This window comes from Hibiscus syriacus, unplaced genomic scaffold (genome assembly GCF_006381635.1).
Source record: "Hibiscus syriacus cultivar Baekdansim isolate YM2019G1 unplaced genomic scaffold, ASM638163v2 tig00110272_pilon, whole genome shotgun sequence".
NCBI lineage: Eukaryota > Viridiplantae > Streptophyta > Magnoliopsida > Malvales > Malvaceae > Hibiscus > Hibiscus syriacus.
In genome coordinates this window covers 84,482-90,102 of record NW_024062658.1, presented here as the reverse complement: position 1 = coordinate 90,102, position 5,621 = coordinate 84,482, and the positions used below count along the sequence as shown (strand labels likewise).

At 33.0% G+C, this 5,621-nt stretch overlaps 1 pseudogene; it reads right to left on the bottom strand.

Annotated features, from left to right (window-relative positions):
- Positions 1-2,207: 2,207 nt before the first annotated feature.
- On the bottom strand, positions 2,208-5,031 carry LOC120115800 (annotated as a pseudogene).
- Positions 5,032-5,621: the final 590 nt, after the last annotated feature.

The window sequence follows — 5,621 nt, the reverse complement described above, 5'->3', positions numbered from 1 at the left end:
TGAAAAAACAACACATAGCAGAATCAGCTCAAACGCAAGGCAGCAAATATACAAAGTAGAAATCGGAGGCAAAAATCAAAGCCCAAAGCTTTGTTTCATCGAAGATCGTCGGAAAAACGAAGAGGTTCACCGAAAAAGGTAAACTTCAAATTTTCAAACTTAGATCTATGTCGATTGGTGCCTTTTTGGGGTAATCCGGTTTTAGTTTCGAACTCGCGATGTCGAGACATATATCAGATAAATGGTAAGTTAGGGTGTCCGATCAACCTAATTTAAAATAATCGGTGGCGGCTCCATCACACATAAATTTAAGTCGGAACCCGATTCCGGGACCACCCGAAGGACGGTTACGACACATACATACATATCTAGTATGTACATAGGGTTGGGTTTGTGATGGAGGAAGTATATCAATTCACCCTTTATGGTTGATAATTTTCAGCCCTATTTTGGTTCATCAATTTTGGATGGTAATTCTTGTCTCATTTTAGTTTATCTGTTATAGATGTAATTTCATATTATGTTTGTCATGACGGTGTTACAAGGTCTTGAGGAATTCTTTCATTTTGCCTGTGACTGTGATAGGTAGTTAAGGTTAGTCGCATTCATCATGCATATTGCATATCACTTTTCTTGTATTTCATGACTTGATATTTTTATGAAGTTTGTTTTATCTTTCTATCTCATTGATAATGTCTTCATTGTTCCTCTACATATCTTGTTATTTGGTATGACTTCTAAATAATATATGTAAACACTCAATGTGTAATATTATGTTCTAAACTTACGTTGAATCTTCGGATTACACTGAACTCTATAATTTACCTCATATTTTATCTTCGACATTGGAGGATCAGCACCAATATTGTATATTTATACCATTTTATTATTTTAGTTTTTACATTGTGGCATTGATTTGTAATTAATATTTGTGTTTTGATATACTCATGTTTTTAACTTGTATGTTTTACATACAAATTTGTAACTATTTTGGATGAGATAAATTTTGGTAAATTATTTTTTCGTCACTTCAACGATGAATGTGACATTTAATATTCAATCGTAGTGTTTGTATCAGGTGTAGGTTGTTACACTTGGGGATCCCTCTATAAATAAAGTAACATAGATGCTATAAAAAAGAGTTAACTGCCTATTTAATCAACCAAGTATTGCTCTTTTTTTTTTGGCTACTTAACTACTAAAACTTTCATTTTAATCAACAACATTATGAAATAAGTTAAAAAGATAACAAAAATTACTTTAAATTGGTATAATAACATATGTAGTCCTCAACACCTACATAATATGTCAATTTACTCTTAATTTTAAATAATTAAATAAATTTAACTTTATATATTTACAAATTATACTAATTTGATCCTAATACTAAAAACTCAAAACAATTATAATTGTAAATTTTCAAAAATATAAAAAAAAAATCATTTTATACATCTTAGCTCCAGCAAGCTATTGTGTTGATATTCTAGAAAAGAAAATGAAAGATCAAATGTAATTGTCATTAAGATTATTTTATATAGTTATAATTGTTTTAGTATCATGATCAAATTGATAGATTTTATAAATATAAAGAGTTAAATTTGTTTTGCTCAGAATTATGATCAAATTAACAGAATGTTAAACATTAAGAATTAAATGTGTTATTATACTAGTCAGAAAAATTACATCATCATTTTCATTATTTTTTTAATGATAGAAGATCAAAACAAGATAAAAGAGTAACAATGGTGATTAAAATAAAACATTTAGTAGTTGGATGACAAAAATAAAAAAGCTATTATAATTGAGTGATTAAATAGATAATTTACCCAAAATTATCAAATTCAATAAAAATAAATATTAATTATATTATATAATAAATAATTTAATTTACCCAAATTCAAACCCAATTAATTAACCAACCATTTCATTTAATAAAAAAATTAAATCCCAAAAACCCAAAAATGGCACTGAGAGAAAAGTAGCCCAATTTTAATTAGCACAGAGTTCCTACGTGAGATTTTCTTGATCAATCCTTGGTCCCAAAAAGGCCTAGAAAACCATTAAAGAAAAAAAAAGGAACAACAAGCAACCACTGTTGTTATCCCTTGAAGTTTTGGATTCAAGCACCGCGTATGTAGGGATATGAGCATTAATTGTTTAAAAATTGAGATTCTTTGAACAGATACTACTTTGTATTCATTCCAAAATTATAAAAGAAAAAAATGTCATTTAATAGAAAGGATTAGATTTTGGCTAAACAGTAAACAGATGCTTAGTTTAGGTAGATTCTACATAGGAACACAGAATCTCGACCAGCTGCCTTACATTGCACTACAACTGAAAATGTCTTCACATACAACAATAGAAGTATCCTGTTTGTCCCAATGACTTCTGGGGCCTTAGGACAACAATAAGAACCACTTCCAACATTTATCATCCAATCTGTTACTTACCGGTTCGCAAAACAGGTAATCCAGGGAAGATCCTCCACCGGGTGCAGCATGAACCTTTGTTGTAGGCCGATCCTGTTTGCATAAATTTATCAAATTATTTAGTGTGGCCTTAAAAGTGAAAGTCGTATCACAACTTGGGTAGGGGTGAAAACAAGAAGCATTCAAACATATCGAAACTTGAAGGATGGATGTTAACTGAACACATGCATGTATAATCTTGCAAAACATCTGCAGTAAGAGAACCTAGTAAACCCCACCATGTACTGTGCTCTCAACAACCACAAAATATTGCTCAGTCTCCAACTGAACATTCCAGCTTGGTATCTCCTATGATTCACATGAGATTGATTGACATGCAAAGGTTTCACTTGATCATATGACAGCTACTGAGCTATGACTTATGTTCTATTACAAGACTAGGAACCCCTAAATGGATGCTAAAGAAAGGAAAATCAGTGTAAAGTTGTTCACTACCTAACCCATGCTGCAAAAGCTAATAAAAGAGGTCAACTCAACCTCCCAACCTATGTTACTCAAACTCGGATGTGAGTGTCAGAAAAGAAATATGTGCCCGGCATGGGTATATTTTCATGTATTTGGAGGATCATATCCCTATACTCATGTACAAACATGTTGGCTTAAATACTTGATGAAAATTGAAGAGTCAAATCGACATAGGTCTCAACAAGATATAATGATTTCAAAACTCTAAGGGGTGTTCTCACAAAATCCCAACATATTATTTCCAACTATTCCAAATCAAAGATTCATCTAGGAGCTTGAGCATTGGATGCAAAATGGACAATATTTATGTTGAGATTACAATTATATAAAAGGCAGAGGAAAACTTCTGGTCTCCAGATAAATCTCATCACAAAGTTTGTCATCAATGTTTCAGTGACAGCGTTACAGGTAGCTTCCAACATTTGCATTTTCTTGATAAGAAAAATGTCAAGAGATGAACTATATAAAAGAACAAAGAATCCCAGGCAGGGAGAGAAAAAATTAGGAGGCCTCTAACTTCCAGTACTCATGATGCAAATGAGCAGTTAAATTTATGGCACCCTTTCTATTCTTTCTCTATTTTCTAATGTTAAATCAGAAGAAGAAAAATATAATAAATTATCATAATTTATGAAAGTGAGTATGATACTAATAATCTAGAAAATTAAGCAAGAAGTTATTCCCATTTCAATTCAAAGTATTGTGTAGATCAACAGAAAACATTTGACCAAACATCACTAAACTACCAATTAAAAACAATTGAGATTAGGGTTCTACCGTAAGAAAGTTGCCAGAATTCTGGCCATCTGCACGGAAATAGTTGTTTAGCTTGTTTCCAGGAATGCCTGCAGGAATCTCCTTAGCGACACCTGGTGGTTGTGGTGAAGCAGCTGCAGGCTTTCTGTGTTCGAGGAACTTCATTGCCGGTGCCAGTGCTAGGACTGACATTTGTGGTGGTGGGTTTGGGAGCTTCTCCACTCCCGAAAAGGTAACCCAAAGAACTCTGTCCCCCACCACTGCTAACTCCACGACCCATGATCTCTAACTTGGACTTCTAAGTAACTATTAAAGGAATAAATATTCTGGTAAGTAGTGTATGAACTATAGTTATAATTAACGAACTCCAAAAGTAATCATTACCTATGTTAAACTGTTCATACCCAGGGACGGACACAGGATTTTATGCTAGGGGACGAACTTATTTCTCAAAAAATTTCAGATGGGGCAAGTTCCCCCTCCAGCCCCGCTCGGTCCATCCCTGTTCATACCCATGTCCAACACGTATTTGAACATGGACTTAGGATTATAATCCTAAAATATACAGGGAAAGAGAAAAGCTAAAAAGAAGAATATGCCAATCGAGCACGGAACACATCCATATTAAATACTCTCTAGTCATGCCAGTCCAGGTAACATAGCTTGTTATCATGTACTGTTTTCAAATTCCAATCCGTTATCGAGATTGAAGCAATACTTGCAGAAATGAAAGGGAGAAATCTGAAATGAATCTACCTACATTTTTAGACAACCAAAACCTCGAAGATAATAAAGTGCAATTCTCCCATTTCATTCTATGAAACCCGAAAGAAATGCAACTTAATAAAGAAAAAATCATTGTTTAAACAACCAAGACTATATAGATCATAAAGAGGACAAAGCAAAAACCTAAAGCGGGATAACGGAATATGATCTCACACTCAGATGAGTTTCAGTTTAAGGGGAAACTAACAAAGATAATCATCGACAAAAGATCTAAGTAAAGACAACAGCAATTACATGAATGGCGTCCAAAAGCATCATCGTTGAGAAGAAGAAAAAATCCACATGCATAACGTTTATCGTACAATATGAACTTAAAAATAGAATCGACTGAAGAAGCCAAGACTTTCACACAATGTTGCATCAGAAACAAGAAAATCATAAGAAACTTGAGGATTTTCTCAAGAAACAAAGGAGAGATCCCCAAATAAATTTAGCTTAGCTTTCTCACTCACCTTTGCTTTGTTGCGTGTTACTCGGATCAGATCTGAACTCCAAAGCAAAGGAGAGATTTCTGAGTCAAATAGTAGGTGGGCCTGCGATACATATATTTGTCAGGTTTAACATGATATATAGTTGTAACATTTTTCCAATTGGGCAGTGAATTTTATTAAAAAGGCTTAATACCATTTTTTTTATTTAAATGCCTAATTTTTTTCAATTAATATAGGTGTTTAAAGTTATAAATATTATCATTTTTATCTCGACTGTTAAAAAACATGCATCCTATTTATTTATTTATTTTAAAAATGCTTTTTCTTTTAATAAAAAATCATTTAAAAAAAATCTCATGTGACCCCTAAACCCCATGTGTCCCCCCTCCCCCAACCCTTCGATTGGAACAATAAATAAAATTAATGGTGGTCTACGATTAAGGCCAGCAACTTTATATTCTAGATTAAGGGTGGCCAACGATTATTACTAGGATTTTAAGGATTAGGGATTGAAATGTAGGGATTTGGAAATTTTGGGTTTTGATATGATAGCAAGGGTTATTGTCGATCAATGGGTAGTCAATGATGTATGAGTGCTCGTTTTCTGACGTATAGGTGGCCAGATGATCGATGATTGGAGTAAAGAGGACTAGAATAAGAGATTTTAAAAATTTGAGGTTATTTTGTATAT